At 38.4% G+C, this 12184-nt stretch overlaps 1 protein-coding gene and 1 long non-coding RNA gene across 3 annotated transcripts in view; one reads left to right on the top strand and one right to left on the bottom strand.

The window, feature by feature from the left end:
• LOC113227957 overlaps positions 1-12184 on the top strand; it is a 48739-nt gene that overhangs the window by 19994 nt on the left and 16561 nt on the right. The window lies entirely within an intron of this gene.
• LOC113227956 (methyltransferase-like protein 9) overlaps positions 1-12184 on the bottom strand; it is a 54490-nt gene that overhangs the window by 41054 nt on the left and 1252 nt on the right. The window lies entirely within an intron of this gene.

Genomic DNA, 12184 nt, shown 5'->3' with positions numbered 1-12184 from the left:
TGAGGATAAATGTTTTGGCATATGAGAGATATCTGAAAAAAAAAAAGGCGATTCCTTTTTGGTAGGTTTGTTGCAGCACCATGTCCGTAGCTAAGTGGCGCATAGGATCCCGGTGGATTTGCCAGTAAGCGGCTCCTACCGGGCTTGTCGGAAGCTTGTTTGCCGAGCGCTCCATTAAAATGGGATCAGCCGGATGCAGATCGCTTGGACGCTCTACCACGAGGAGCTGCTGAGAATCGAATGAGATATACCGGGAATATTGATTGTGTTTTGTAGAATATAGAAAATTGTAATAAGATTTTTGTATTAAGGTACTGCAATATGTTATGCGAGAGTAATGCTCGTAAAATGTTATTATTTTTGATCATACGTAATTGTAACTTTTTTGAGTCTATTCCAAATGTTAAGTTATTAATCATGCTCTCTCTAAGTAGGTACTTAGGTTTAAATGATTCGTTAATTCTGATGTGATATAGATTTTGAATCAAAACAAGCTTTATTAACTTTGGTGCAAATAAGACTTACAGGAACAAACATTCCTTTTGCGAGTGAACAGTACCATAGGCCGCGGGCAAGATGAATGATAGCAATATTCTCAATTAAAATCCCATACATGACTTATTGTCGTAAGACAATTGATTTCGATTAATACTCGACAGGGCTACTACACCATAAAGCATCCTATCAGATATACATTAAGGAATTATAGATTTTAATAGATTTATATGTTAGGATTGTTCTGTAGACCACAGAACAGAAAACTTGAAGAGTTATCTGTAACGAGCTTAAATTGAATATTGATGTTTCGCAGACGACAAAATGAAAAATGTCTGTTATTGAATTATTGTCGTGGGTGTTTCTTATACAGCAATGTAATTAAATGTGTTTTGTAGCAGTAAATACGACTCAAGAGATGTAATTTCAGGCTAGATTTTCTGCTCTGTGGCTTCACGAGCCGCCCGAGGGCCACCGTTGCGTAATTGTTTTAAACTCCTCTTTTAATTGTTCTATCGGGGTCTGCGATTTATGTGCCGACGTGATCGCCGGCGTAATGCCATTTGGATTCATTTGCACCACCGTTTCCGCGTCGCGAGCCATGGGAATGCAACGCCTTCCTTTAATCAACAATCGCTCCCTTTAATACTTCGTTGGGTAATGCCTTTGCTATATTGTTGTAGTACAATTGGTTTAAAGATTAAAGTAAATGAAAGTTCTTTAAATGTTCAACACCGACTAAAAGGAAGTAGGGGAATATCAAGAAATCAATAAGAAATGATCAAGAACTCACAGCTAAAGGCGATAATCAGTCATGCTTACACGTGAAAGAAGAGATGCAAGCTATGTATGAGGTGGAACGTCATCTGGAGCGTGGGCACGCGCTCGAGAGATTTACGAGTGTATTTAAACTGGTTTTACATTAAGCACCAACTGCGGCGATTTGATCGTAAACCCAGCTGTTATGTCTCGAGACAATATCGTTGCCGGTTACCACCCAAGCGGGCGATTGTTAAATTAACTCCAGGTTAACTATAGGTCAGTTCTGTAAAGCGACTCGATCCTACTTTTATTCAATCCAAACCCATTATCGAACAACAATGTGACGATTTTAATTTAAAGGATGTATAAATGATATCGATAGAGTTGTTTACCAATAGGGAACGGTTCAAATAAGTGACCGTTTATATAATGCGCCGGTGCACCGTACTATTGGAATCGAAATTATTCAGTGGCAATGGAGGCAATTAAGCGGGCTCACGCCACGTCGATTGTTCAGATGCGCTCGCCGATCGCTCAGTCCATTGTCCAGTAAAATTAACAGGTGCGGCAAAAAGCAACCGCTTTAGAATACGCTGCCGTAAAATCTTGTGAGGAGAAATTATTGTACTGAACCTGTACTGACTGTTTTATTTATTGAATACTTAGTTTACGTTTTCAGTTTCAAACATTCGTGCAGCGATTGTCAAATCTAGGGTAGGTATTATTTTTGCAATTTGCTACCTACAATATCTTATGATTTGTTCCTCGTACCTAATATAATAGGTCTATTAAAACAATCTGGCTTATTACTTAGAATACGACATTTTACATACAGCCTTGATATCTACAATCTCCACTTTCGGGCATGTGAGGCCCGAAAGTGGAGATTGTATGTTTTTTTTGTATTATATTAAATATTCGTACTTTATTTGAATTAAAACCTACTACTGTAACTCATTGCGACAAATAAATAAAATGATAGCTTCCTTATTTGCCATTTTCCTTACAAAAAAAATAAGAGTAAAAATAAAACGTAGACTATGTTGTTACTAATGAACAGTTGACATACCTATTGTGTTTATTTTGCTTAGACTGTTACGATTCTTGATTTCTGGCGTCTAAGGGCAATCGAATGGCAGCCGTTGATTGAATTGATTGAAAAAGAAATGGGACGGGGTGCGCGGGACGAGCGGTGGCCCGTCGGTCGTACACCGGTATTTTTATAGCCTGTCCACGTCCCAGAACGCGCCGGCGACACATTCCCGTCGAGACTACGTTTTTGCAGCGCCAACTTTCATTAGACACCGCGTACCGCGGAGACCAGCGCGATTCCTTTTAATAAATGAGTTATGCGTTTATATCCAAGATGGCCGCCAGCTTCACTCGGCACCGATGTCAGGAATGTTATGTCTGCACCTTTTTGATTTAGGCTATGCAGAAATTATTGCTCATCTATTTTCAATATAGGGAAGAGTTTGAAGCTATTTTAGGTATTGTTTGTTATCTAGCTGCTTCATGAATTTCCATTCACCAGAGAGATATTTTTTTTAATGGTTTCGTAAAAAATTCCATAATATTTATTTTCCATTGCGTTACAACTGTCATGAGAATGACTTATACTGAATTTAAAAAAAAATTATATTTCTTACACTTATCAACAGAGACGTCCTGCAGACGGGTTTGCTTTTAAATCGAGATTTATACTCCGAAGCTCTTAGGAAATAAAATAATCACGGCTGCGTTGATTTGCATACAATGGTAAAATAATTTTACGCGCGTTTCGCCGCGCTTAATTCTACTTTTTATTCGGCCTTCCGCGCCCTATCTACGAATCAAACGGGCTGCTCGCCGCGGCCATTTAAGTGTTAACATTTTTGCGTAGTCCGTCCATCGAATGCTATTTATGGGATTTATATTGAAATAAAAAACTTACAATATTGTCATTAACAACTTAGTTTTGCAATTTAGTAAAGAAAATACTCCTTTATACGTGAATATTATACTCACAAACCAATAGAATAAGAAAGAAACGATATTAGAAGTATTTTATGTTTTGAACAGTAGGTAATAATGAGTATAAAAGGGTTGGGTGAAAAATATCGGTCATAAAAGCGCATCGGGACGGCAACATGCGTCTGGAGTAGACTGCGTGGCGAGGCGAGGTTTTGTTCGTCGCCGGCGCTGTGCGCCCGCCGCGGCCGCGCCAAGCTCACACCAGCAGTCACCGTGGCGCCGTCGACTTATAGAAACACGCATGCATTACGCTCATTGTTCAAAACGCATACCTAATCCAGTACCACTCTCTTCTCAAGAAACGCATAGATACGGTGACGTAAAATAAAAACATTAAAGGAAAATGAATTTTCTTCATAACAAAATTTACATTCAGAGCAAACATCTCCCGTCATAAATTCAGCACAAAAGTGCGAGCGACGGCCGACTAGCAACAAAAGGGCATGACTTTTCCCGCAAAAAAGATGATCCTTAATCTGATTAAATCTCCATCGCGGCGGACGTCGGACCGTGAAAGATTAATGAATATTTGTGCGAGGATTCCCGGTGCTGGGTTGGCACGTAGCGCTGTCATAATCATATTAGCTGCGACCGGAGGCCGGCTAGGCACGCACGCACGCATCGCCGCGCTCTGGGCCACGCCAGTACAAGGCTACTACTTTTAACGCGACATGCTTCCTATACTCCCGCATCTACCTTCACACCTCAGGTTTCCTTTAACTTTACGACTTTGTCAAGACTTGCGGCTCATTGTTTAAGGCAGTTTTAATAACGTCTTTGCAAATGATGCATTAATTTAATTATGCCCATTAATGTAGAGCTATGTACATTGGTACCAAAACATTCAACTTAAAAAGAACATTTCCAAATATATATTTCTGGTTATAATTTTTAATTCCAGTCTTTTCATATACACAAAGCGGAGTGCGATTGCAGCGGTACGCAACTCGTTAATATAAGTGATTTCTAAATATGAATTATACATTGAAGTGCCAATTCAAGTACTATCTCGGACGAGGCGGGTGCATCGTACACATTATGCGAGGACTACACTAGTTTTATTACATGCGGAAAAAGTTTACATCGTTGTTATTCACTGGATTATGTTCGATATATTAATGAATGCTACGACATAATAATAATTTGCTGAATATAATGCTTAATGAGAACAGATTGTACTTTTAGGATATGAATTTTTAATTCGAAATCGATAAAATTTGGTAATATCAAGGAGCCCAGCAACCGAGCTTTAAGGACCTTGCGATAGCGAGAATTACAATTGCAATTTTCGTATTTCGAGTGAGCTCAATAAACACACTCGTAAAAGAATCAATTGAAGCCCGAAAGAAATTAAACGTGAGAATGTATTGTTTCATACAAGCGTGAACAAAACGAAAATCGTTGTTTGCGTTAACCAGTTCTCAGGTCGTTTTCGACCTGCTTTCGTGAACATAAATCGCATTAAATAAAAGTGTTATTTATGGTGACCACATTGAAAAAGTGCGTCTGAGTTTAATGTATAACTCATGTGCGACTGGGACTCCTTAATCATAAACAATACGTTATTTTCGTTTCAAAGTCGTGAAAACTTACAAACGAGACTCAATAAACTAAGTGACTATAAAAGGGGGTTTCAATTAAACGACCGGCGATTTGAATAAACGGGGCGAAGTGGTTTTATATGAAAGTATCTTTAGAATACAGTTTTGCAATAGTGTCAGATGACATGTACTATGTTCACGGTAATCAGAGTTATTACGAACATGATATCCAAGTTCCATACAAAGTATCGGTCACATCGACCACTTTTTACACGCGGGAAGAATTATGGAGCTGTCTGTATTTTACGACCACGTCCAATATAACCTGTGGTCGAAACGTCCAACAAAACACAAAAAAGTAATCGCAAGGCCCGTATTAATGGCCTAATTATAAATATTTTATGACACGGGAAAAGATGGAGGTCAATGAGCGATAAAATTCGATATGTGAATTGTAAATCGGTTGCTTGGGATTGCGGCTGTTGCCGGCTGCCGATACGGGCTAGTCGGAGAGGTAATTAATTATTTGAGGTGGCTTGTGGCGGCAATAACGCCGCGTCATCAATGATTCACACGAGCAAACAAAGCGCGCGTGCACAGCGAGCATTATCCGCCGTAAGACATCATAAACGAAGCACCATCATCTGGGCTTATAAAAAATTCATGCTCATCTCACATTTCGCCGCCCCTCTTAATTTCGCGTGAGCCTCTTCTTGGTTCGTGTAAAAACTTCGGGTGTCTTTTTATGACTTTTACTGCGGTATAATTGGGGAGGGGCGAACGCTAGCGTCCCCGAGGTGACATAAATACAACCCTCACTCCTTGCTTTCAACTACCCCCGACATAATCTCATGTAGGTCTGTACACGAGGAAGTAGTTCGAATTAAAACCTCCCGGCAACTTCAGCTCGAGTTGTTCTGAAACTTTAAAAGTCAGCGAACTAACCAGGCAGCCTCACGTCGATGAATACTTTAACCCATGGCCTGATTTTTTCACAAACTCATTTATAAAGCATGTGAATATACATAATATTATAATCATTCGCACTACAAACACTCCGAGGACAAGGTATCAAAAGCCACATGTAATGTCAGTGTAAATAACATACAGCTTGCAACGTCTATAAGTAGTCTAGTAGTAGTGTAACTACACGTAAGTCCCAGGTGAATGCGACGCAAATGGCTTTTGTATGTAACCTTTCCGCGTTACGCTATCTGACATATTGTATTAGATTTATAAGTATACCCAAAAACCTTTAGCATGAAAAGTCGCAATTTGTACTCGCCATGTGATAAATGGAAATGAGAGCAGAATGAATTGTTATTAGGAATTAATGAGATTCCGAAAATAAGCCTTAAGAGAAGGGAATTACTTAAGCACATACTTGCAGTTTTTACTTTCCAAAAATGTGAGAATAAAATAAATGCATGGAATAAGATTCTAGGATATTATCATATCGATTGTGAACTGGCAACCGGTAGGTACTGTATCCGTTGTGACAACTTTATAGGATGAAATCCTTTATAGGATGAAATAATTTATAGTATTTGGTTTATTAAATAAAAATACGTAGTGTACATACATACATGTGTAATAAAAATATTTAAAAACTACGTATTTTTACTTAACAAACCAGATGCTACACAAATGACACAAACAATTTTTTCCTTCAGTTCACATCGATATGTTCCAGTAGGAAGCGGTGTGGAGATTTTACAAGATAATTATTGTGAATTTACAGCTAATAAAGGTTTTTCAAACATTTCAACATCAACAGCAAAGACCATCGTAGTACGCCGCAGTCGGTAAATGGGATTTCAATTTTATAGAGCTACCAGCGATGCTCGAGGTGGCGCTGCGGAGCGAGTCTGAGCCGCGTTCGCGTGCATGTATTTATTTGCAAATTCCGAATAGCTTTCAATATGTAGACGCGGTGACTCCCGCCCGTCGATCCACTCCAATATCGACTCCTTGAGAGACGTCATGGCGACGCTATTATTCGACGCGACGATTGAGTTGCACGAGAGCCACCATCCAGAGCGCCGCATGATAGATGAGCCACGCAAAAAACATATCCGTAATTGAGATTTCTATTACCAAAATTGAAAGCGACCCATCAGTTTTTTCTGTTTGTTTACATAATATGAGTGGCGATAGTGCGTTACCGCGTTTCCCAACTGGATGAAGGAAAACTTTCGAGAGATATTGCTTCCAATCTACTACAGTTTATGGAAGACAATAATAACTCCTCCCGCGTCCGCATCGCATGTTCTTTGTTACAGCTACTTATTTTTTTTTTTAATTTATGTACTTTATTTTTTTATTAACCTATTACGTCCCATTGCTGGGCAAAGGTCTTCCCCAAACTGCTACATTGCTCCTATATTTCTCTCTCATTCTCTCTTGCACGCTGAAGCTCGCCTTTGCTCTTACTGCTTTGGGTTGGCTGGAAGAGATCTCTTTTAAAGAGAAGTCCACCTTTGCTCAACTTTTGTTAAATTAATGTTTCTGTTGTATTTATTTGTTGTATATATTTACTGTCGCAGTATCAATAAGTTAAGTAGGTATTATAAAAATTCAAAAAGATATATTTCCTCTAGTAAGGTTTTAAGTTGGATCCACGTTGAATCGCAAATGTTGTACGGACGTCAATTTGTATATTGTCATTATTAGAGACAGGAAGGTTCGGGCGTCATCCATCATGGTGTGACGGGCGGCCGGTCCGATATCGCGCCTAATACGTATTGATTTCCCACTTAGCGTTTTTCTTGGGAATCGCGGCGCTCCACCCTTCCGCCGGAGGCCTAACGAGCTGTTTGTCCTCCACTCGCGGCAACTAGGGCGGTTGTCGCTACTACCGGGGTCGCCACATTGCCCTCTTCACTTTAACACATCGCCAATCATTTCTTTCAATATTTGTGTACTCTGAACGGTTTCACCTTTTTTGGAGAAGCTTAGGCTAACGACGTTATAGGTCCTATGGTAGTAGAATAGCTTTTGTAAGGTAATTATTTAGTACGCAAATATTTTTCGAATCGTTGGCCTAAGTCTCTCCAAAAAAGGTGAAACTTTTATGGAGACTTAGGCCAATGATGTTATGTGTCCTATGGTGGTAGAATAGCAATTGTAAGAGAATTATTTAGTTTGCAAATAGTTTTCGAATCGTTGGCCTCAGTCTCTCCAAAAAAGGAGAAACTTTTTTTTTGGTGACTTAGTCCAACGATGTTGTAGGTGCTATGGTGGTAGAATAGCTTTTGTAAGAGAAATATTTCGTTTGCAAATAGTTTTCTAAGGAATTCCAAAACTCCTTTACTATTAGAATATTGAAACAGAGAAAGATCTGTTAGTTTCATTACTAAGGGGAATACAAGTTGTGTGCTCTATCAGTGTCTCCAACGCTACTAGTCTTAGAGCTCAGTAAAATTGCATGTTGCATCGATCTTATGCAACGAATGCATTATTTGTTGAGATTATTTGATGTATTGGAAGAGAGAATTGCTCGTCTTATGGAGAACAATCTGTTACATAGAAAAATACTTTTATTATTACATTTAAATTATTAAACTAGTCACTGAAAGAAGTTTTAACGATCAAAGGAAGTGTACTATGATAAATGTGGGTTGTCCTTAACAAAGCGTTACTTATGTCTGTACATTAAATTATTATTATATTTGTACATGCCGTTACTACAAAGTATTAAAGCACATAATAAGAGCTCAGGATACATTTGCCTAAATGCTGGAGAAAAAGATTGCGTCACCAAGGTCCCTGGCGGGGGAGGGGGAGGTAGGCGAGAACAATGGTTTCGGTTCTCACACGTGTGGAGGATTATTTGCATTCGGAAATAAAGAGAGGAATGATAAAAGAAAGGCGCGAGCGAGGTCCCGCCGCCCCGGGCGGGGTATGGGAACCAGGAGGCAGGGGGGTGGGGTGCGGGGAGTCAGTAAGGGGGGCGAGGGGCTCGTTACGCGAACAATGGAGAAATAATGTACAGATTGCAGTGAGCGATGCGCGCAACGCGACTCAGGTGTCTCTGTGTGGACAGTCTTAGGTCGGTATCGGCATCATCGGCGTACAACGTCGCCCTTTGAGAAGTCAAGTTTCATTTTTCAGAGTAGTTTCAGATAAGTCTAACATACTTATCCAAATAAAATGGATCAAGAACTTTTTAGGATTAGAGGAGATTCTGCTAGCAATCGATTACCCAAATCCACTTAAGACATAAGCCGCCCTGCATGACTTATAAGGGTTACCGTTGTATTTAATTCGTGTAATCGATGTGAAGCGACGATTATTATGACGACAGTGTCCAAGGCGAGGCCAAAGCGTTTATTAAAGGATGCCTCCATAGGAAGCGCAAGCAATCACAACACAATCACCCCATCCTCGTACGACACCGAAAACGTCCTCGTTTATAAGTATAAATTAATCCATTTAGAGCAAGCGACCGGGTCCGCGCGACTGACGATTAACGGAAGCGTCTACTTAACTAATTTATCCCCGAGTGGTTTTAACAGAATGGATAGCAGTGATTACGGCTACTGGCGACGATCGTGAGACGCTTTGAGATACGCACGCGTTCCTTACTGTATCGCAATCGAGTGTTTGTAACATAAAAAATAGATTTTTAGCACTTTTAGACATACAGATACTTATAACGCGATTTAAATTTAATATTATTAAGTCAGCGTTTGTTCACAACCTTGCCTGACGAAAAGTGGCAATGTAGGCAAAGTTAGACACGTTCGTATGATATAGAAGGTACCCATACCGGCGCGTCCAGCATTGCTCTTACGATTGTTAGTTAACTCTGTAATTTACGATAAAATTGTCAAAGATGCAATGTCACGCGGTTTTTTGGCTCATTATAAGTCTGCAAGTTCACTTTTTGGTTGCTGATAAACAATACAGTCGCTTTGACTTACTAAGAAACTAATATTCCATATGATTCACTCTTGAAAGAGAAACTTGAATTCTGACGCACTGAAATTCAATGTCCTACTTCCGATAACTGCCTATACGATAGTCAGATGTTTGTAATCTTGCGAGCCCGCGACATTTTAATAACATTGATCAAATAGAACAAAAGTATGTGGACCGAGCACTCGACAGAGATGAAAGTTAAAAGGGTCGCGAGGGGCCGCGGGTGGCTGGGGGAGGAGGGGTTGAATGTCTTATTCCCTCCACAATTCAGAGGTATTTCGTGTTCTTCATACGCAAATATATCCTCGTTACGGAGGCACACGTGAGCCTGCGATTGCGTGCGCGCCTTGGATGAAATACCCCCGCGAGCTCTAGACGACGACGGTAGGTGAGCTACCTATTGAGGGAATTGTCCCGGGAAGGAAAATTGGATCCAGCAATCAAACGGCGCGGCGTACCCGACAAACGTGCCATCGTTATAGTCGGGAAGTTTGATTTGGCGAGGCTCAATTTTAGTCAAATTGTAACAACACTATGAACAAGCAACGCATCCTATCCTTTTAAGGAAAATTACATTTCATTTATATAATACAAACTTGAAATAAGGTAAGTAAATACAGATATGGTGAACAAAGACTCGCATGTATACTCGCATATATACACATGTTTAAAGGTGTATCGCTATTGAAAATTATAATTATAAAGGCATCACGAAACAATGAACAAAACCAGAGCGGAATAAATTATAACTAATTATTGTAGTATATTACCAAATTATCAAGAAAATAATTTGTCAATAATGAACTTCGGGTACACTTATATTCTCCAATTTAACAACACTATTATAGTTTAATTTATAAGTTAATTATAAAGGACTTAAGAATTCAGAGAAACATTACACTTAAACGTAACAATCTTTGAAGAGATAAAAAACACGACGTTTAAATAGGAACAAGCTCTCAGGTTCGGAGCAGTTGTTATGTAATTGCGAAATGCAAGTTATTTTTTTTAATTATCTTAATTGGCTGATGATAACTATAATGGTAAACATTTATTATTTTTCTGAATGAAATGTCAAATGAGTATTTAATTCATTAAAATTTTGTGAGACACAAATACTGTAGAAATACAACAATTAGCGAATAATTATAACGTGCGTAAAACAACACATGCAAACATAGTCTGAAACCACGACAGTGGCAAGTATTAAAGCTAGAAGAAACTTCCCTCGTGATTGTATTAGCATACAGTTGATCTTGCCAGTATTTAATCAATCATCTGTAATTTACTAGAAATATAATTTGAATAGTGATTTATTTAATCAATAATAATAACAATAAAAAACGCACACATTCAACGTAGCCCCGCACTAGAGAAAACCTGTGTCGCGGGTGCCATGGACACACATATAGACAACCATAACTTACATGCATGGTAACTGTTCTGCCATGGAGGCAGTTAAACAATGCCATTTTATGTTTAATGATGCCACATTTACAAATTAATTTCATGCACAATAAGTTGTACTGTCACTGATAACAGTGGCCATTGCACAAAATAGTAAATCATGTTTGTTAATAGTAGCAGATGCATGCATTTAGTAAAAAATATTGTTAAAAAAGCAATTTTCCCATACACCATAATAAAGTACTTATTTTAATCAATTACAGTTTTAAGTCCATTTTGAAAATGGATGGCCATTATATAAGGAATCAAGCTTGAATACATAACAAAAACTATATTATTACAAATGGCTGTTGAGTATATTGAATGTTACAAATCAAAATGTACAATTATGGCGTAAATGTTATATTTACAGTCTCTTGTATATATATGAATACCACATAAGTATTTATTCCAGAGTTATTGTATCAAATTGTTTGGATACATAAATACATAGACAAGTTACCATCGGCATTGAAGTGTATTAAATGAAGATTTTGTTTATAGTAAAAGGAAGAAAAATATTATAAACATAACTACCTCTATGCCCAAACTGTTACTACTCAGGGGTTCCGTGTTCAATTCCTGGGCCGGGAGGAATATTTGTATGGCCTACATTTATTTCTCTCATGAATTTGGGTGTATTTGTTGTCAATATGTGGTCCCTGTGATATAGGGTTTCCCTAGTGCATGTGGTAGACATATGAGTGTGTGTGTTAAAAACATGAAGTGGGAATTGGTCCACTATAGTATATTTTTTCTTAATGGTAACTGCCAGTAAAAGAATATATTATGTTCAATGTTTACCAAAGACAAGGTAAGTATAACTTTGATGCATGAAAACTTAACTTGCAGACAATAAAATCAAGCGGGATAACAAAATTTTACTTTTTAATAAACTTTGTGCCTAAAATAAACATTATTTGGTGCATTAATAAATTATTTGCGAAATGAACTTATTTTAAAATCCTAACTGTATGATTACTCAAGTTCTTTCAAATATTTTA

Source organism: Hyposmocoma kahamanoa, unplaced genomic scaffold (genome assembly GCF_003589595.1).
Source record: "Hyposmocoma kahamanoa isolate Upper Pololo Valley unplaced genomic scaffold, ASM358959v1 220, whole genome shotgun sequence".
In the NCBI taxonomy this organism is placed as follows: Eukaryota; Metazoa; Arthropoda; class Insecta; order Lepidoptera; family Cosmopterigidae; genus Hyposmocoma; species Hyposmocoma kahamanoa.
The sequence above is the reverse complement of the archived record's forward strand: the minus strand, read 5'-3'. Positions and strand labels throughout refer to the sequence as shown.